The following is a 21,074-nucleotide window of genomic DNA, read 5'->3' as shown; positions in this document are numbered from 1 at the left end:
AAGCCTGTCTGAGCCCCCTCGGGAAGCCTGTCTGCGCCCCCTCGGGGAGCCTGTCTGAGCCCCCTCGGGAAGCCTGTCTGCGCCCCCTCGGGAAGCCTGTCTGCGCCCCCTCGGGAAGCCTGTCTGAGCCCCCTCGGGAAGCCTGTCTGAGCCCCCTCGGGAAGCCTGTCTGAGCCCCCTCGGGAAGCCTGTCTGCGCCCGCTCGGGTAGCCTGTCTGAGCCCCCTCGGGAAGCCTGTCTGAGCCCCCTCGGGAAGCCTGTCTGAGCCCCCTCGGGAAGCCTGTCTGCGCCCCCTCGGGAAGCCTGTCTGAGCCCCCTCTGGAAGCCTGTCTGCGCCTCCTCGGGAAGCCTGTCTGAGCCCCCTCGGGTAGCCTGTCTGCGCCCCCTCGGGTAGCCTGTCTGCGCCCCCTCGGAAAGCCTGTCTGCGCCCCCTCGGGAAGCCTGTCTGAGCCCCCTCGCGTAGCCTGTCTGAGCCCCCTCGGGAAGCCTGTCTGCGCCTCCTCGGGAAGCCTGTCTGCGCCTCCTCGGGAAGCCTGTCTGCGCCTCCTCGGGAAGCCTGTCTGAGCCCCCTCGGGTAGCCTGTCTGAGCCCCCTCGGGTAGCCTGTCTGAGCCCCCTCGGGAAGCCTGTCTGAGCCCCCTCGGGAAGCCTGTCTGCGCCCCCTCGGGAAGCCTGTCTGCGCCCCCTCGGGAAGCCTGTCTGCGCCCCCTCGGGAAGCCTGTCTGCGCCCCCTCGGGAAGCCTGTCTGCGCCCCCTCGGGAAGCCTGTCTGAGCCCCCTCGGGAAGCCTGTCTGAGCCCCCTCGGGAAGCCTGTCTGCGCCCCCTCGGGAAGCCTGTCTGCGCCTCCTCGGGAAGCCTGTCTGAGCCCCCTCGGGAAGCCTGTCTGAGCCCCCTCGGGAAGCCTGTCTGAGCCCCCTCGGGAAGCCTGTCTGCGCCCCCTCGGGAAGCCTGTCTGCGCCCCCTCGGGAAGCCTGTCTGAGCCCCCTCGGGTAGCCTGTCTGAGCCCCCTCGGGTAGCCTGTCTGAGCCCCCTCGGGAAGCCTGTCTGCGCCCCCTCGGGAAGCCTGTCTGCGCCCCCTCGGGAAGCCTGTCTGAGCCCCCTCGGGAAGCCTGTCTGAGCCCCCTCGGGTAGCCTGTCTGCGCCCCCTCGGGAAGCCTGTCTGAGCCCCCTCGGGAAGCCTGTCTGAGCCCCCTCGGGAAGCCTGTCTGCGCCTCCTCGGGAAGCCTGTCTGCGCCTCCTCGGGAAGCCTGTCTGAGCCCCCTCGGGAAGCCTGTCTGAGCCCCCTCGGGAAGCCTGTCTGAGCCCCCTCGGGTAGCCTGTCTGCGCCTCCTCGGGAAGCCTGTCTGCGCCCCCTCGGGAAGCCTGTCTGAGCCCCCTCGGGTAGCCTGTCTGCGCCTCCTCGGGAAGCCTGTCTGCGCCCCCTCGGGAAGCCTGTCTGAGCCCCCTCGGGAAGCCTGTCTGAGCCCCCTCGGGAAGCCTGTCTGCGCCCCTCGGGAAGCCTGTCTGCGCCTCCTCGGGAAGCCTGTCTGAGCCCCCTCGGGAAGCCTGTCTGAGCCCCCTCGGGAAGCCTGTCTGCGCCCCTCGAGAAGCCAGCGGTACACGAAGGACCATCACCTGCACACAGGACACGTCCAGTGAGCGGCGGTCACCATGGCAGCAGCGCGTGACTACACGGCACGGTGGACGCTTGTCCCTGCGCGCACTCCTGCGGGTTCCCGCCGATGTCGGGAGCGCGCCCTGCACCCACAAGCGACGAGAAGCTCGCTGCGCCCCCCGGAGAGGAGCGGTGACGTGTGTGACCGCGGGCAGGTCAGTTGTAGGCACTTGGTGTTGTGTGTGGCGACCACCTGATGATCTGTGCCGCGTGTGACGAGTGAGGAGACTATGGCTGCACATTCCTGTCAGGACATGCTCCATCCCCAGCAGCAGCAGCTCACCGTGTGCCCCGCCTGCTGGCACCGACCTCACACAGGTAGGTACGATGCTGATGCCATGTAGGGCTGCACTGGAGGATGGTGCCACAGCCGCCTGCACGTCTGAAGGCCATTGTGCAGGGCTGTGAGGTGGCCATGGCCTGTGTGTAGCAAACATACGTCCATCATGGATTGTGTGCCCCATTGTGTAATGGCATGGCCACTGCCACCTGTCTAATGGCCACTGCCACCTGTCTAATGGCCACTGCCACCTGTCTAATGGCTACTGCCCCCCCCTGTGTGCCGGCCACTGCCCCCCCCTGTGTGCCGGCCACTGCCCCCCCCTGTGTGCCGGCCACTGCCCCCCCCCTGTGTGCCGGCCACTGCCCCCCCCCCGTGTGCCGGCCACTGCCCCCCCCCGTGTGCCGGCCACTGCCCCCCCCCCCCCCCGTGTGCCGGCCACTGCCCCCCCCCCCCCGTGTGCCGGCCACTGCCCCCCCCCCCGTGTGCCGGCCACTGCCCCCCCCCCCCCGTGTGCCGGCCACTGCCCCCCCCCCTGTGTGCCGGCCACTGCCCCCCCCCCTGTGTGCCGGCCACTGCCCCCCCCCCCTGTGTGCCGGCCACTGCCCCCCCCCCTGTGTGCCGGCCACTTCCCCCCCGTGTGCCGGCCACTGCCCCCCCCCTGTGACGGCCACTGCCCCCCCCCCTGTGTGACGGCCATTCAGTCTCCATTGTAGATGCCATCATGTCTCACACAAGGCAGCGCTGTCTTTCTGGCAATACAGTGGACCGATTCCTGCCACTAAGGGTCTGTTCACACAAAGCAGGCTATGGCCAGGAACTGCGCGTTTTTTTGTGACGCGTTTTTTGTGCGTTTTTGTCCGCAACCAATGGAACCAATGTCACAGCGTTTTTAGCACAAACACGAGGTAAAAAAAACGCAGCAAAAATGTCTAGTGCGCACATGGCCTTAGTGTAAATACTGCAGCTATTTTGTCCGTCGAAGTGGATGTAATTTCAGTAATGCACCTTTGTGCTGCTGTTGAACTGTTAATTTTTTTTGGTATTTTTTTTCTTTGCTGGCTTTGGAGGGCATGAAAAAATGGATTTGAAAACTGTTGCATTTTTAAAGGGGTTGTTTCTCAATCACTATGTTCCCCTGTATAAACTAATGACCACTATACTCTCCAGGGGCTCTCCTGGCCACTTCACTGTCCCCTCTTTTGGGGTATATTGTCATCTGGAGGCAGTCAGAGCTGCAGCTTCCCTCTCTCCATCCAGATGTCTGATTTGTCCCAATGAAGGGACAGTGAAGTGGTTATTGAGCTTCTGGAGAGCTCGTGATGACACCGCTGGAACGGCACCTGAGGGGAGTACAGGCGTTAGTATTTTACTAAGGGGGAAAAATGGTGATTGAGAAGGGGTTTTCTAGTAGTGAACACCTCTTAAGCCTAAAGGGTGCTTTACACGCTACGACATCGCTAGCGATAGCACCCGCCCCTGTCGCTCGTGCGACATTTGGTGCTTGCTGCCGTAGCGAACATTATCGCTACGGCAGCGTCACACGCACATACCTTGACAGCGACGTTGCTATGACCGCCGAACAATCCCTCCTTCAAGGGGGAGATGCGTTCAGCGTCACCGCAACGTCACTAAGCGGCCGGCCAATAGAAGCGGAGGGGCGGAGATGAGCGGGACGTAACATCCTGCCCACCTTCATCCTTCCTCATTGCCGGTGGACACAGGTAAGGAGATGTTCGTCGTTCCTGAGGTGTCACACATAGCGATGTGTGGTACCGCAGGAACGACGAACAACATCGTACCGAACAACATCGTACGTGCAGCAGCGATATTAAGGAAAGGAGCGACGTGTCAACGATCACCGTTTTTGAATGATTTTGCGATTGTTGATCGTCGCTCCTTGGTGTCACACGCTGCGATGTTGCTACCGGCGCCGGATGTGCGTCACTAATGACGTGACCCCGACGATATATTGGTAGCGATGTTCCAGCATGTAAAGCACCCTTAAGGCTATGTGTGCACACAGCGTTTTTTTAATGCTGCATTTTTGTGCGTTTTTGACTGCAAAAAACACAAAAAAAAACGCACCCGCGACAAAAACGCACCAGTAAAAAAACGAGTTTTGCTGCATTTTCGATCAATGCGTTTTGCTGCGTTTTTTCCAATGCATTGTATGGGGGGAAAAACGCAGTAAAAAGCAGGGAAGAATTGACGTCCATTTTTTTTTAGCTCAAAAGCGCAGCTAAAAAAAAAAGTTTTGTGCGGACAGCAAAAATGAAAAGTCCTAGACTTTGCTGGAGAAGCAAACGCTCAGTGCGCACAGGGTGGCATCTTTTGATGCATCTTTGGTGTGTTTTTAACATCACAAAGATGCCCCTAAATGCATGCATTTCCTTCCTCCAGCAAAGTCTATGAGATTTCTATGTTGCTGTCCACACTGGGCATCATTTGTTGGCTGCATCTTGGCTGCGTTTTTGAAGATGCAGCATGTCAATTATTTCTGCGTTTTTGAGCCCTACCAGTTAATAGATTTGACTTAAAAACACATTGGGCAAAAACGCGGTAAAAACTCAATGCATTTTTGCCGCGGTGCATTTTTGCAGTGTTTTTAGTGCATTTTTCATGCACTTAAGATGCACTGAGAAAAAGATGCTACGTGTGAACATAGCCTTAAAGTGATTGTCCAGTACTTTAATGATTTATCCTTAAGATAGTTCATCAGTGTCTGATTGGTGGTGGTGCGTGCGACACCTGGCACCCCCGCAGATCAGCTGTTCTGTCAACGAAATAGTGGCAGTGGCTGGGTAAATGTAAACCACACCAACAACTTTTGCTATATTTGTGGCGAAGTGACTTTAAAATCTCAGAGAAGCATGATGCTGTTTGTGAAGCAAAGTTATTTTCTGTATTTTCAGTGCAAAATTGGAAATCGAGACTAAGGGTATGTGCACACGTTGCTTTTTTTTCCGCGCGGAAAAAAACGCACCCTCTGGCAGAGGGGAGAATTGTAAACAATGCTTTTTGAGAAACAACGCATTGAAAACGCATGCGTTTTTCATGCGTTTTTCATGCGTTTTTTTAAGTGCGTTTTTTAAGACTTGTCAGTGTTAATAAAGTTGGTTGAACACAGACCTTTGGAAAAAAAAACCTGTGATGTCATTTCCTTCTCCACATTCTGTTTGGATAAATGGGAGGGCTTGGAATGGAAGGAGCACCATTTGAATTTTGGAAAAGTTGAAATAAACTTCGCGCACCGAGCCCCTTAGGTACCTATACGTCAGAAAACCCCCACAAGTGACCCCATTTTGGAATCTGCACCCCTCAAGGATTTTATTCAGGAGTATATTAAGCATTTTAAATCCACAGCTACTTCACCCAAAATGTTGCCGTAGCAACAATATTCTCACTTTTAAGCCCGTTTCACACGTCAGTGAAAAACACTGACGTTTTTCACTGGCGTGTAAAACACGCACATGTCCCTCCGTGTGCCGTGAATCACGGCACACATGGGTTGTCTAAGTGCAATCCGGGCTCCGTTCTCCGTGGCCCGTGATTGCACTTAGAGATTAACTCACCTGTGCCCGCTCCCGCTCTCCATGGTGCTGATCGCTCCCGCGGTGCAGCATCCGGCCGGCGCTAACCCCCGCAGCAGCTGCTTCCGGGTCGGCTGTGTCGTGCATCATGAATATGCGCGACAATAATGAGCCGGCTCAGAAGCAGCAGGGAGAACGGGCTGCAGAGGACATCGCTGGACGCCGGGTGAGTTAAAATGATTTTTATTTTAAAAGCACGTTTTTTTCTGGCACGTGTTTCACGGACCACACCACGGCGTGGTCCGTGGGACATCAGTGATGCCAGAAAAAAATGGACATGTCTCCGTGCGGCAATCACGCACACGCGGGTACGCCGCACGGAGACACGTGCAGTGAAAAATCACTGACGTGTGAGCAGACCCATTCATTACAATGGGTCTGTGTATGTCAGTGATTCTGGTACGTTTAAAAAAAAGCACAAACGTATCAGAATCACTGACGTGTGAAAGGGGCCTAAGGCTATGTGGCCATGATCCAGCGACACGGCGTCTAGTACACAGTGCCAGCCTTCCTGCAGCTGCCCATGCCCACGATTTGGGTTCAGGCTGCTGTGGAGCTCTATACTACCTGCAGAGAACACTCGTCTCCGCAGCATAAATTGACATGCTGAGGCTCGGGAAGCTGCGCCACCGGTCAGTTTATGCTGCGGAGAAAAGAAGCACAGTGGGCACGGGATCTCCAAAAATCCTTCCACTGTGCTTCTACTGCACAACGCAGCGTTATGGACGCAGGGAAAACACTCAGCGCCCATAACGCTGCAAACCCTGATTGTGGGCACACAACCTAAAAAGCGTCAATGGATGAATGGATGTCAAATATATATAACGTCCCACCCCCGCCTGCATATTCTAAGCTGGCACCTTTAGTACCTTTCATGTGGCACTAAAGGGTGCCTAGCTTAGTATTTATCCAATAAGGAAAAAAAAAAATGAAAAAAATGGCGTGGGGTCTCCCCTATTTTTGATAGCCAGTCAGGGTAAAGCAGACAGCTGTAGCCTGCAAACCACAGCTGGCAGCTTCATCTTGGCTGGTGATCAATTTGGAGGGCTCCCCATGTTTTTTTTTTATTTATAAATAAAGAATTAAAAAAAAATAACGTGGGGTCCCCCCAAATTAGATCACCAGCCAAGGTGAAGCTGACAGCTGGGGTCTGGTATTCTCAGGGTGGGAAGAGCCATGGTTATTGGACTCTTCCCAGCCTAAAAATAGCAGGCCGCAGCTGCCCCAGAAGTGGCGCATCCATTAGATGCGCCAATCCTGGCGCTTCGCCCCAACTCATCCCGCGCCCTGGTGCGTTGGCAAACGGGGTAATAAATGGGGTTGATACCAGATGTGTAATGTCACCTGGCATCAAGCCCAGCAATTAGTGATGTCACGGCGTCTATTAGATACCCGACATAACTAATTGACAGTAAACAAAAGCAAAAAAAAAGACAAAACATTTTTTATTAGAAAAAACACTCCCCAAATCATTCCCTTGTTCTCCAATTTAATCAAAAAATTTGAAAAAAATGGGTCCGCAGAAATCCATATGGATGTCCCACGTCGCCTCTGGACCTTCTAGAATATGGGGGCACGTTCAGGGAACGTACCCCCCATTTTCTAGGAGGGCAGACCCTCCATTTGAGGAGAGTGGGTGCCAAAAATCTGCACCCACCCTCCCCGGGTCACAGCTGCAGAGTGCGAGCAGCCAGCACAGCTCTCACTGAACACTGTGCTGGCTGTCAGCTGCTCTGCTCATGTGACCGGCCGGCGTCTGCTGTGAAGGAGGAGGGGGCCGCGGGGGATAGCGCTGCGACCGGACAGGTGAGGGGGAATACCGGGGGAATAGGGGGTGACCGGGCAGGGCCTGGGGGGCATTTTTCTGTCGCAGGTGTTATTGCACATGCGACAGAAATCATAGGAGCAGGGCGGCCGGTGCGCTACTGTGCGCGCGGCCATGTTGGATTTTCGGGAGGGGGGGTCGGGGGTCGGGGCGGGCACTTTGGAGACACCGGGGGCTTTACTGGACTTTGCCAGGAAGTGAGGTCAACAGGAAACCTCTTGACCTCACTTCCAGGTAAATGCCTGCGTTCTGGCATGCCGACAAAGGCCGCAGACCGCAACAAAAAAGCAGCGAACTGCGGTGTAGCTGCGTTCTGACCCCACATCATTGATTTAATGGGGGAGAGAACGCAGCTACACCGCACAAAAGAAGTGACATTCTGCTTTTCTTTCCGCACCGATTTTTGGCATCCAAAACGCTGCGTTTAGAAAAGCAGCGTGTGCACTGATTTTTCGGCTTTCTCATACACTTTGCTGGGAAAGCTGAACGCATGCAATTTGCCACTGAAACGCTGCGGTTCTAAACGCAGCGTTTCCGCGGTAAAAAACGCAACGTGTGCACACAGCCTAACTTTGGGTTCCTCGTATTTCTTGCTCATCGTATGTTACACTTTTCACAAGTTTGCTCAATGGTAAACCACGGCACATGGCATTTGCTGTTCCAATGGTATAGAGGGAGCCACAAGACCTTTTTACAGATTGCTATTTCTTTGTGACAAAGATTGCTGGAATAACAAGAAAACCAATGAACTATCCAAAAATTGCATCAGCAGTTAGGCCGGTCTCACATAGCTCAGAGCTGTCAGTCTCCACTCCACCAACATCTTGGACATTGAATCCAGGAGAAGATTCAGATGCTGATTTGGTTGAAGAAGCTGATCGAGAAGATCCTGATTTTTTTTTTTTAGGCAATAAGTTTGGGGAGCCTCACAAACTAAACCAGGTTGATCTAAATGATTTTGCTTGTGATCTGAACCTATCAGAAAGTCAGGTGTAGCTTTTGGCTTTGAGGCTCAAAGGCTGGCACTTGCTGGAGCAGAAGGCCAAAATCTGTTCTTTTCACCATAGACACACAGACATATTTTCAATAAGGCTGAGGCCACACAGGGATTACTGCGAGTGCTCGCATGACGCTCATCTCACGCTCGCAGCACAGCGGGAGCCAAGTGTCATGCGACTGTGGTCCGATTGTGCGATCAGACCACAGTTGCGGAGGGGAGGGAGGGATATATCTCCCTATCTCTTCCTTTGCCGGCTGATGCGATAATCACACTGCTGTCGCGTTACACTGGTGTAACGCGAGTGCAGTGCGATGTTTCTCTCGCCCCATAGATTTGAATGGGTGCGAGTGGAACAAGATCGCATTCCACCCGCAGCATGCTGCGACTGTTTTCTTGGTCCGATTAGGGCTGAGAAAACAATTGCTCATGGGAGCTGCTCCATAGAATAACATGGGTCCGAGTGGAATGCAATTTTTTTTATCCCATTCCACTCGCTCCGTATTACTTGTTGTGTATGCTTACCCTAAAAGGGGACCTAGTTTACTGCAACAGTGCAAACTACTAGATTCAATGGGGCGAGACCACAGACCTCAAGAATGGGGGCTTTTATTGACTCTTCAAAAACCAGTTTAAAAGCTGTACTCCTGCATAATGGGAACGAAAATTAATCTGTTGCTCTGTCTTATACAACAAGTCTGATAGAAACATGAAAATATGTTCCTTTTCCTATCAAAAATCCGTTACAAAAACGTACGAGTGGAATATTTTGTGCTGATCTGAAGGTAATAGCCTTGGTGCTTGAGTTGCGGCTCAGCTATACAAAGTTGTATTTATTAAAATGTAGAATTAGCTGCAAATTTTCTATTTTCACAAGCCATAATTGTTAAAAACACATTGCACAATTTACAGTCATATGAAAAAGTTTGGACACCCCTATTAATGTTAACCTTTTTTCTTTATAACAATTTTGCTTTTTGCAACAGCTATTTCAGTTTCATATATCTAATAACTGATGGACTGAGTAATATTTCTGGATTGAAAAGAGGTTTATTGTACTAACAGAAAATGTGCAATCCGCATTTAAACATAATTTGACCGGTGCAAAAGTATGGGCACCTCAACATAAAAGTGACATTAATATTTTGTAGATCCTCCTTTTTCAAAAATCACAGCCTCTAGTCGCTTCCTGTAGCTTTTAATGAATTCCTGGATCCTGGATGAAGGTATATTTGACCATTCCTATTTACAAAACAATTACAGTTCAGTTAAGTTTGATGGTCGCCGAGCATGGACAGCACGCTTCAAATCATCCCACAGATTTTCAATGATATTCAGGTCTGGGGACTGGGATGGCCATTCCAGAACATTGGAATTGTTCCTCTGCATGAATGCCTGAGTAGATTTGGAGTGGTGTTTTGGATCATTGTCTTGCTGAACTATCCATCCCCTGCGTAACTTCAACTTCGTCACTGATTCTTGCACATTATTGTCAAGAATCTGCTGATACTGTGTTGAATCCATGCGACCCTCAACTTTAACAAGATTACAAGATTCCCGGTGCCGGCATTGGCCACACAGCCCCAAAGCATGATGCAACCTCCACCAAAGTTTACTGTGGGTAGCAAGTGCTTTTCTTGGAATGCCGTGTTTTTTTGCCTCCATGCATAACACCTTTTTGTATGACCAAACAACTCAATCTTTGTTTCATCAGTCCACAGGACCTTCTTCCAAAATGTAACTGGCTTGTCCAAATGTGCTTTTGCATACCTCAGGTGACTCTGTTTGTGGCGTGCTTGCAGAAACGGCTTCTTTCGCATCACTCTCCCATACAGCTTCTCCTTGTGCAACGTGCGTTGTATTGTTGACTGATGCACATTGACACCATCTGCAGCAAGATGATGCTGCAGGTCTTTGGAGGTGGTCTGTGGATTGTCCTTGACTGTTCTCACCATTCTTCTTCTCTGCCTTTCTGATATTTTTCTTGGCCTGTCACTTCTGGGCTTAACAAGAACTGTACCTGTGTTCTTCCATTTCCTTACTATGTTCCTCACAGTGGAAACTGACAGCTTATATCTCTGAGACAACTTTTTGTATCCTTCCCCTGAACAACTATGTTGAATAATCTTTGTTTTCAGATCATTTGAGAGTTGTTTTGAGGAGCCCATGATGCCACTCTTCATAGCAGATTTAAATAGGAGAACAACTTGCCAGTGGCCACCTTAAATACCTTTTCTCATGATTGGATACACCTGCCTATGAAGTTCAAAGCTCAATGAGGTTACAAAACCAATTTGGTGCTTTAGTAAGTGAGTAAAAAGTATTTAGGAGTGTTCAAATCAAGAAATTGATAAGGGTGCCGATACTTTTACACCGGTCAAATTTTGTTTATATGCAGATTGCACATTTTCTGTTAGTACAATAAACCTCATTTCAATCCAGAAATATTACTCAGTCCATCAGTTATTAGATATATGAAACTGAAATAGCTGTTGCAAAACCCAAATTGTTATAAAGAAAAAAGGTTAAAGGGAACCTGTCATCAGAATGACAGAGTATGGGCGGCGCTGTGATTGCATCGCAAGTGCGCTCCCATACTCTCGTGCCCGCCCTTTCCCCACTGCCTCCAGCGTTCTGCGTCGGCCCGACGTCATGGAGCGGAGAGGAGAGGATCTGAGCGACGTACAGAGGGGAGAGCGCGCCCATGAGAGTATGGGCGCGCACTTGCGATGCAATCACAGCGCCGCCCATACTCTCGTGCGTGCAACCACATCACTAGGTGTCCCGGCGTGCACGGGACCTCGGGCGCAGTGGGCAGCGTTATGAGGGATGATTTGGAGCATGGGGGACGGCGTAAGATACAGCAACGGACGCCACACGCCCCGCCCCCATGGACGATTTCCAAGATTTTCAAACCGAAAGGTACAGTTTTATAAAGTATTTATTTTGGTTTAAAAGGGGGCACAAAAAGTATAGAAACCTTACTAGAATGCAGCCCACGAGCTGCAGAGGGGGAAACATTTAGGTTGAAAGCCAAATTTCTGATGACAGGTTCCCTTTAACATTAATAGGGCTGCCCAAACTTTTTCATATGACTGTATTAACTTATTTCTGCTGAGTACGACATTGCCACCTGTTACGCTTGGCACACAGTATGGCTTAGAAGTAGAGCAGCGCCATTTGGCTTTTGGAGAGCCATGTCACATTTGCAGTCTTTTGGGTGTTAGTAAATGGGAAAATCCCCCAGAAATGACCCCATTTTTGACATTTCACTCTCAAGAAATTCTTCTATAGGTTTAGTGAACGTTGTTATTCCAAAGACGTTTCACAGCTGTTTTTTTTTTTTGTTTTTTACCATCGGCATATTTACATTTACATACTATGTATATTTAGCTCAACATTTTACATTTCCACAAGAGGGAATATAAAAAGAAAAGTACCATATTTTTCACTTTATAAGACGCACCTGATTATAAGACGCACCCCCAAATTTGGTGAAGGAAAAGAGAATTTTTTTTTTTTAATGTTAAATGGGATCCGTCTTAATGCCAGTATCCGTCTAACAAATCATATAGACTATATGTCTCTTACAGCCCCCCATCCTATAATTAGCCCCCTTAATCTGGATATGATCCCCTTATATTGAATATAGCCCCCTTGTGCTGGCACACGCCCCCCTGTGCTGGCACAAATCTATAGCTGGCACAAGTCTCCTATAGCTGGCACAGGTCTCCTATAGCTGGCACAGGTCTCCTATAGCTGGCACAGGTCTCCTATAGCTGGCATACATCCCATATTGCTGGCACAGGTCTCCCATAGCTGGCACACATCCCATACAGCTGGCATAGGTCTCCTATTGCTGGCACACGTCCCCCTGTGTTCAATATGGCCCCCATGCTGCTGCCCATAGTAAAATAAACACTGTACCTTCTCCAGCGCTGTCCTCCCTCGTGTCTCCATCCGTGCTGCTGAGCTCCTGCACTTCTTGGTTCTCGGTGCCGGTCATGTGATCGGCACAGCAGAGTAACATGATCTCTGCGTGCCTGATCACAGCAGCAGCAGTGAGATCAGGGAGACACGCTGGAGGAGGTAAGTAAAGCTTTTTTATTTTAGGATGGGCAGCAGCATGGGGGCCATATCTAACATGAAGGGGGGCATGTGCGATCAAAGGGGGGCACAGGCAGATATAATATGCGCCACTCCCCCAGCCCATCGCCATGGTGCGGTTTCAGCACTACGGTGATGGACAGCGGCTGTGCATAATATATGAGTGGGAGCAGGAGATCTCCCGCACCAGCCCCCAGCACCGCTCCAGAGTTGTCCCCACCTCCCCTGGACCCGTATATTCGGATTATAAGACGCCCCCCCTACTTTCCCCCAAAATTTGGAGAAACTAAAGTGCGTCTTATAAAGTGAAAAATACGGTACCTTGCAATTTATGACTCCATTTCTTCCAAGAATCAGCAGTGTTCTGTATGTAAACTACTGTTTGGTTACATAGCGAGGCTCAGAAGCTTCAATTGCAGCATGAATTTGCTGAAATGAATTTCTGTCACCAAATTACATTTACAGAGCCTATGTGGTATTCGAAAATTAGAGGAATTCCGCACAAGTGACTCCATTTTAGAAACTATACCCATTAAGACATTATCAATGGGCGTAGTTAATATTTTAGACTGTGTGCACATGAGGCGATTTGCCGCGTTTTCTTCTTGGAGATTTTCAGGAATCTGTAAGGAAATCCTGATGCTTGCAAAGTCTATGAGAATCCTGGCTTGCTGTGCACATGTTGCAGATTTTTTTCCTTGCAGCCAAGATAAGCGCATGGCTGGGGGCTGCAGCCTGTAGCCGTATGCTTTATCTGCGCTGGGTATCATAATACAGGGGGACTCTACAACAATTTTTTTATTTATTTTTACTGTAGAAGCACACACGGCGCCTGTGGAAGTGTTAGACACGCTGTCAGTCATCGTGGAGGCGCGTCTGATTACAACCAATCACAGATGTCGGTGAGCGGGGAAAGCAGTGCATATGCAATGAAGGTAATGAGTGGCCCCGGAAGTGAATGAACGGCTGTGGGAGCAGTTACAACTGTGTCGGTGTCTCGGTAAGTACAGCCCCCTTGCTCCTACTCCTTCTACCGCCATATTTAATCACTGGATTCTGGTCCCCATAGACTTATATGTGGATCGGCGTCCAGCCAGATACCTGGGGTCAATTTTGAGCCGGAACCGAATTTGTTTTGTTTTAACCCCGTTAGACCTGCCAGTCCCGGTTATCTGCGAGTCCGCCCATCACTTGTTAATGAGACTTCGACCTTTTATTGTGTTTTTTTTTTTTTTTTTTTTCTTTTAAGTGAAATGATCATAAAATATCAATTTTGGCTTTCCTTTATGGCAATAAATAGAGTGCACATTTTCTACTTTGGGTTGTTTTGGCATCTAGCTTTTTTACGGCTCTCACTGGAAAAGCTAAGTGGAGCGTTAACAAGCAAAGTAGGTATAGGAGTCTTGATGGCATGGAATATAGCCCTGTTACGATTAAGACTGCGTAGAGGCCGAAACGCATCAACAGTCTTGCCACCACCTGCTTTTGTATTTTTAATGAAGAATAAATAAAGTAAGTTTTTTATCCATTGCTATTTTTGCCACTTATTTTAAGTGGAGATTTAGATTTGCAGTTCAGGTCGCTAAAGACTCTGTGATGCTGCAGATGTGTTTTCGTTTTTTCTTTTTCAGTATTACATTACATAAAAGTGAAAAAAGGATTTTTCCATTTGTAGATTATTTTTATTTTTTTTATTGTATAAATATTAAAATATTTTTTCTTTATCGTTCCTTTGTGAGACCCAGACCTTGGGTGTTTAGCTTCTGCCTCCGGAGGACACACAAAGTACTACACTTAAAAGTGTAGCTCCTCCCTCTGAGCTTATACACCCCCTGGTGAGCCAGTCCCAGCCAGTTTATCACTTTGTGTTCAGGAGGCATACATCCACACATGCATTCTCATATGATTTTTTCCTTTTTGGAATGAGATTGAAGAAGTGCGGGTCCACGTCTGGACCCACGGCATGTCCCTTCTCACCCCACTGTGTCGGTGGTGTTGTAAGGTTGATTCCAAGGCTGGAGCCTTACATGCCGTGCTCCTTCACCATCCCTCCTGGGCTCTGGCTTGAAGTGGGAGCCAGCGCGGTCTCCATGCCTGGCAGGAGACCGGTCTCCATCCGCAGCCCTTTAGGATCCTGCTGGATGTATGGGGAGAGTGTGCTTACTGTATTTATCTTGGCATTTCCGGCGGGTTCTCTAGCTATCGCCCGAGAACCGCGCCGATGGTGCCTGCACGTCGGCCTCGCCGCTCAAATTTAGGCCCCGGCTTTGCCGGAGGCCTAGTTTCTGTTCACTGCCCTCGCATGTCACTCATGCAGAGGGACAGGCTCTGCTCCTCCCGGCGGCCGTCCTGCACAGGGGAGGGACACTCCCCACTGCTGTGCGTGTCTCCTCCCCTGTAGGTCTCTATGGCCCTCCAGATCCCGCTCTCCTACAGGAACGCCCCAAGTCCCGCCCCCTCTCTTCGCTCCGGCGGCCATTTTCTCAGACAGGGTTCACTCTGCGCTGGCCTGCACTCTGCATCCCTGCTGAGGTGCTGTGCATTGGGGGTCCGGGCTTCGGGATCTGGAGGGCACACAACACCGCTGCCAGCGGTCTGGTAAGCCACAACCGGTCTCTGGTTGTGGACCTCTGTATATACTCTCTGGGGTTCATTCTCTTGTAGAAGCTGTCCCCACTCCAGCAGCATGTCTCACACGAGGAGCAAGGCTCCAAAGCTTTATACTGTATGCGCTGCATGTAAGCTTCTTCTGCCTGAACGGAGCACCTATCCACATTGTGATGTCTGCTCTAACTTGGCGGTACCACAGCCTGGAGTCTCACCCCCAGTGGTCTCTCAGGCTGCTCCTGCACCTGTGGCTGAACCCCCGGCTTGGGTAGAATCCTTTTCTAGGTCTATCTCCCAGTCTTTTGCTGAGTCCATGGGACTTCTGTCCAGGACTTTGTTGAATATGCATCAGCCCCCTTCACAGGGTGCCTCTACTGCTAAGGGTCCCTTAGGATCTCTATCATCTGACCTCCGTCCACCGGAGCTCACAGAGGATTCATCATCAGGGCCCAGACCCCGTCCTCCTAAGAGGAGACGCAGGGTTTCCTCTTCCTCCTCATCCCGCGGCTCTGATTCAAGAGCTGACTCGCAAGATGAGGAGGATGCCTTTACAGGGGGCTCGGAGGCTAACTCCATGTACCCCATTGATCTTTCCGAGGGTGACTCAGATCTTAGTGACTTGATTGCTTCCATTAATTCTGTACTGGATCTCAATCCGCCAGTATCAGAGGAGCAACCCTCTCTGGCAGAAAAGCACCAGTTTACCTCGCCTAAGAGAGTAAAGAGTGTGTTCTTTAACCACTCCAGTTTTCAGGCCGCTGTGACCAAACCCAGGGCCTGTCCTGACAAACTCTTCCCAAAGCGTGGTTCTGATGACCGTTTTCCCTTTCCACCTGAGGTGGTAAAGGAGTGGGCTCATTCCCCAAATGTAGACCCTCCGGTGTCTAGGCTCTCAGCCCGGACCATTGTGTCGGTGGCTGATGGCACCTCCCTTAAGGATTCCACTGACCGTCAGATTGACCTTCTGGCCAAATCTGTGTATGAAGCGGCGGGGGCCGCGTTTTCCCCGACTTTTGCAGCAGTGTGGGCTCTCAAAGCCATCTCTGCTTCTCTAGAGGAGATGCATTCCCTCACCAGGGAATCTATGCCCGAGATGGTTGCCTTAACTTCTCAAGCTTCAGCTTTTTCATCTTATGCCATGTCTGCCATGCTGGAGGCTTCTCACCGCACTGCGGTGGCTTCGGCTAATTCCCTCGTTATCCGCAGGATCTTGTGGCTTCGAGAGTGGAAGGCAGATGCTTCTTCTAAGAAATACCTTGCTGGGCTCCCTTTTGCTGGGTCCCGGCTGTTCGGAGAACAGCTGGATGAAATTATCAAAGAAGCTACTGGCGGGAAGAGTACTTCCATGCCACAAACCAAAACCAGGAAGCCTGCCCAGGGTAGGAATCAGTCGAGGTTTCGCTCCTTTCGTTCCTCCAACTGGTCATCCTCTAAGCCCTCCGCCTCGTCCGCTAACTCAGCTAAGGACCAGAAATCCAACTGGCGCCCAAAAGCGCGTCCACAGAAGACCGCAGGAGGTGCTGACACTAAGGCAGCCTCCTCGTGACTCTCTGCCCGCTCCGGCAAAGTCCTTAGTCGGTGGCAGGCTCTCCCACTTTGGCGACGCTTGGTTTCAACACGTCTCCGATCAGTGGGTGAGAGATATAATCTTCCACGGCTACAGGATAGAATTCTCTTCCAGCCCGCCAAACAGATTTTTTCTCTCAACTCCCCCCTGCTCCAAGGCCGCCGCCTTCTCACAGGCCGTGGCAGCCTTGCAGGCCAACGGAGTAATTGTACCAGTTCCCGCCCGGGAACGGTTCAGAGGTTTCTACTCAAATCTCTTTCTAGTTCCCAAAAAGGACGGTACCTTCCGGCCCAACCTGGATCTCAAGCTTCTCAACAAGCATGTTCAGGTGCGGTACTTTCGCATGGAGTCTCTGCGATCAGTCATTGCCTCAATGACCCAAGGGGATTTCCTGGCGTCCATCGACATCAGAGATGCCTATCTGCATGTGCCAATTGCAGTTTCACACCAGCGTTGGCTATGTTTTGCAATAGGAGAAGATCATTTCCAATTCGTGGCTCTCCCCTTCGGGTTAGCCACGGCCCCTCGGGTATTCACCAAGGTCATGGCAGCAGTGATTGCGGTTCTGCACCTCCAGGGGTTGGCAGTGATTCCTTACCTGGACGACCTTCTAGTCAAGGCTTCATCCAGCGCAGACTGTCAGCGGAGTGTCTCGCTCACTCTCACCACTCTAGCCCAATTCGGGTGGCTTGTCAATCTTCCTAAGTCCACTCTGACTCCGACCCAGAGTCTCACGTACCTAGGGATGCAGTTCGAGACTTTGTCGGCTCTAGTGAAGTTGCCCTTAAACAAACAGCTGTCACTCCAGCTGGCGGTGCGCTCTCTTCTGAGGCCCCGCCGTTATACTCTCAGGCGTCTGATGCAGGTGCTGGGTCAAATGGTGGCGTCCATGGAGGCTGTTCCCTTTGCCCAGTTCTATCTGCGTCCCCTGCAGCTGAACATTCTCCGCTGTTGGGACAAGCGGCCTTCCTCCTTACACAAGTTAGTGGCTCTGTCGCCACGGACCAGGAGCTGCCTTCAGTGGTGGCTTCGGCCCCTCTCCCTGTCCCAAGGGCGCTCCTTCCTGGCCCCGTCCTGGGTGATTCTCACCACGGATGCCAGTCTATCCGGCTGGGGAGCGGTATGTCTCCACCACAGAGCGCAGGGCACTTGGACTCCGTCCGAGTCAGCCCTTTCAATCAATGTGCCGTGCTTCTAGCTCTCCTAGCTTTTCACCACCTGTTGGCGGGCAGGCACATTCGAGTCCAGTCAGACAACGCGACAGCCGCCTGGCAATGATGGAGGTACAACGCATCCTCCAATGGGCGGAGGACTCCAAGTCCACCATATGGACGGTGGCGAGTGGTCCCTGCACCCGGCAGTGTTTCAGTCAATCTGCCGCAAATGGGGCACTCCGGACGTGGACCTAATGGCATCCCGTCACAACAACAAAGTTCCTGTTTACGTGGCTCGCTCCCACGATCCTCAGGCCTTCGCCGCGGACGCTCTGGTTCAAGACTGGTCCCAGTTTCGTCTGTCTTACGTGTTTCCCCCTCTAGCTCTCTTGCCCAGAGTCCTCCGCAAGATCAGAATGGAGGGCCGTCGAGTCATCCTCATTGCACCGGACTGGCCCAGGCGAACTTGGTATCCGGACCTGCTCCACCTGTCCGCAGAGATGCCGTGGCATCTCCCAGACCGTCCAGACCTACTCTCGCAAGGTCCGTTTTTCCGCCCGAATTCTGCGGCTCTCAAATTGACGGCGTGGCTCTTGAGTCCTGGATTTTGACGGCTACTGGTATTCCTCCTGAAGTCATCTCCACTATGACTCGGGCCCGTAAGGCTTCCTCCGCTAAGATCTATCACAGGACTTGGAAAATTTTCCGGTCCTGGTGTCGCTCTACCGGCCATCCTCCTTGGCCATTCTCTTTGCCGACCCTTCTGTCTTTTCTACAGTCCGGTCTGCAGCTAGGACTGTCCCTCAACTCTCTCAAGGGACAAGTCTCAGCTCTGTCAGTTCTGTTCCAGCAGCGTCTCGCCCGGCTGGCTCAGGTCCGCACCTTCATGCAAGGCGCGTCTCACATCATTCCGCCGTATCGGCGGCCCTTGGATCCCTGGGACCTTAACTTGGTCCTCACGGTATTGCAGAAACCCCCTTTTGAGCCTCTTAGGGAGGTTTCTTTGTATCGTCTTTCTCAGAAAGTGGCCTTCCTGGTTGCCATAACTTCTCTCAGGAGAGTCTCTGATTTGGCTGCGCTCTCTTCGGAGTCACTTTTTTTAGTCTTTCATCAAGACAAGGTGGTTCTCCGTCCGACTCCGGACTTTCTTCCTAAGGTGGTCTCTCCTTTCCACCTTAACCAGGACATTACCCTACCTTCCTTCTGTCCGGCTCCTGTTCATCGCTTTGAGAAAGCGCTCCATACTCTAGATCTGGTGCGTGCTCTCCGGATCTATGTGTCTCGCACCGCTGCGCTTAGGTGGTGCACCTCTCTTTTTGTGCTAACCACAGGTCGGCACAAGGGCCTCCCTGCTTCTAAGCCGACCTTAGCCTGTTGGATTAGATCGACCATTTCGGACGCCTACCAGAGTACTCAGGTGCCTCCCCCGCCGGGGATCAAGGCACACTCGACCAGAGCTGTCGGTGCCTCTTGGGCTTTTAGGCACCGGGCTACGGCTCAACAAGTCTGTCAGGCTGCCACTTGGACTAGCCTGCATACCTTCTCGAAGCACTACCAAGTGCATGCTCATGCTTCGGCAGATGCGAGCTTGGACAGATGCATCCTTCAGGCGGCTGTCGCCCATTTGTGAAGTTAGGTTCTGCCTACTTCTTAGTTTTTCTGTTTATTCCCACCCAGGGACTGCTTTGGAACCTCCCAAGGTCTGGGTCTCCCAAAGGAACGATAAAGAAAAAGAGAATTTTGTTTACTTACCGTAAATTCTTTTTCTTATAGTTCCGTATTGGGAGACCCAGCACCCTCCCTGTTGCCTGTTGGCAATTTCTTGTTCCGCGTGTTATCACCGGCTGTTGTTGTGGACAGAGTCTCCGGTTGTTCCGGCTCTGGCTCTGTTCTACTTGTGGGTGGCTATTCTCCTTCAGCTTTTGCACTAAACTGGCTCACCAGGGGGTGTATAAGCTCAGAGGGAGGAGCTACACTTTTAAGTGTAGTACTTTGTGTGTCCTCCGGAGGCAGAAGCTAAACACCCAAGGTCTGGGTCTCCCAATACGGAACTATAAGAAAAAGAATTTACGGAAAGTAAACAAAATTCTCTTTTTTCTACGTTGCCGGTGTGATGTACACCTATTCTTCATTATTCATCTATTCACTTCCGTCCCTGCTTCAGCCTTGTCAGCTCCCTGCAGCCCCCATCTTTTTCACAGTGGCAGTGGGGGGGGGGATTTAATTTGAGCTATAAATATCTCAGCCTGGATCACGGCTACAGTGGATATCCAAAGCTCATTTTGGTGCTATGGTTCTCTGATTTAGGGTCCACTTGCGATTTTCATGTGCGACTGCGATTCGATAAAAAATTGGATTGCCCTAGCACCAGTGTTGGGACAGTGTTCTATGGGACAGTGTTCTCTTGCTTAATTTTCTATTGTGCTCTCGGTGCAATCGCAGCATGCGGGCACTTCCGGTCATGTGCAGTATGAAGCCGGGTGTATGGATCCCAGCTTCAGACAGGTCTACTGCGCATGACTGCAAGTGGTGGGCATTCAGAAGCGCAGTCACAGCAAACACAGGTACGCGCTACACCCCTGGTGACGCTGCATTGAATAGCATGTTAGTACACTCCTGTGGACATGCTAACATGCTAATAGGGCGGCTAGTTGAGGGATATAACACCCTTGGGACTAGTCCCCTCTCTCATTAGCATACAATATAGGATCTATAGAAATACTTTTTCTAAAGATCTCTTTATCTATGCTAGTGTATACATGGATGGTTAGGCAGGGATTAGCAATGTGTAACCAGAACTGCTTGTAGTTCTGGGTGCATATTACACCTGACAGGTTCACTTTAACACCACTCTTTGTAAGCCAAAATTAGGAGTGGAATGATAGAAACACGGTCATCACTTCTGCATTTTTCACCTATTGCTCTTTTTGGATTACAATACAAATATTGCTGTAAAATGCTCTCCAAAAAAAATATTGCTGTGAACGTAGCCTATAATTGAGAGGTAAGACTGACGGCTGTAGACACCTGCAGTTCTCACTTTAATCCTGATATCTCAGGCTGGGTCATGACTGTAGCACAAGATCTCAGCTTGAGGCTAGGTTCATGCGACCATATTGTCCCTCCTCTGAGAAAAACGATCTGAATGATCACACTCTCTTCAGAGTATGATCTGATTTTCTTGGAAGTGGAGAAAATGGGTAAAAAAAAAATCTCCATCTTTTCTATTCTGGCAGTCTATGAAAATCTCTGACCGCACTTGGATGTCATCTGAGTGCGGTCTGAGGTTTT

General features: G+C 51.1%; 1 protein-coding gene across 2 annotated transcripts in view; it reads left to right on the top strand.

Annotated features, from left to right (window-relative positions):
• The first annotated feature begins 1,721 nt into the window (after positions 1-1,721).
• The window catches only part of TNK2 (tyrosine kinase non receptor 2), a 337,552-nt gene continuing 318,199 nt past the window's right edge, over positions 1,722-21,074 (top strand). Inside the window, exon 1 of one of the 2 annotated variants that reach the window (XM_075340441.1) lies at positions 1,722-1,808. The gene's annotated coding sequence lies outside the window, so the exon portion shown is untranslated. Of the gene's footprint in view, positions 1,972-21,074 lie in introns of both variants that reach the window. The other variant, XM_075340440.1, reaches the window with a different exon arrangement.

Source organism: Anomaloglossus baeobatrachus, chromosome 3 (genome assembly GCF_048569485.1).
Source record: "Anomaloglossus baeobatrachus isolate aAnoBae1 chromosome 3, aAnoBae1.hap1, whole genome shotgun sequence".
Taxonomy (NCBI): domain Eukaryota; kingdom Metazoa; phylum Chordata; class Amphibia; order Anura; family Aromobatidae; genus Anomaloglossus; species Anomaloglossus baeobatrachus.
Note: the sequence above shows the minus strand (reverse complement) of the source record. Positions and strands in the feature narration are given on the sequence as shown.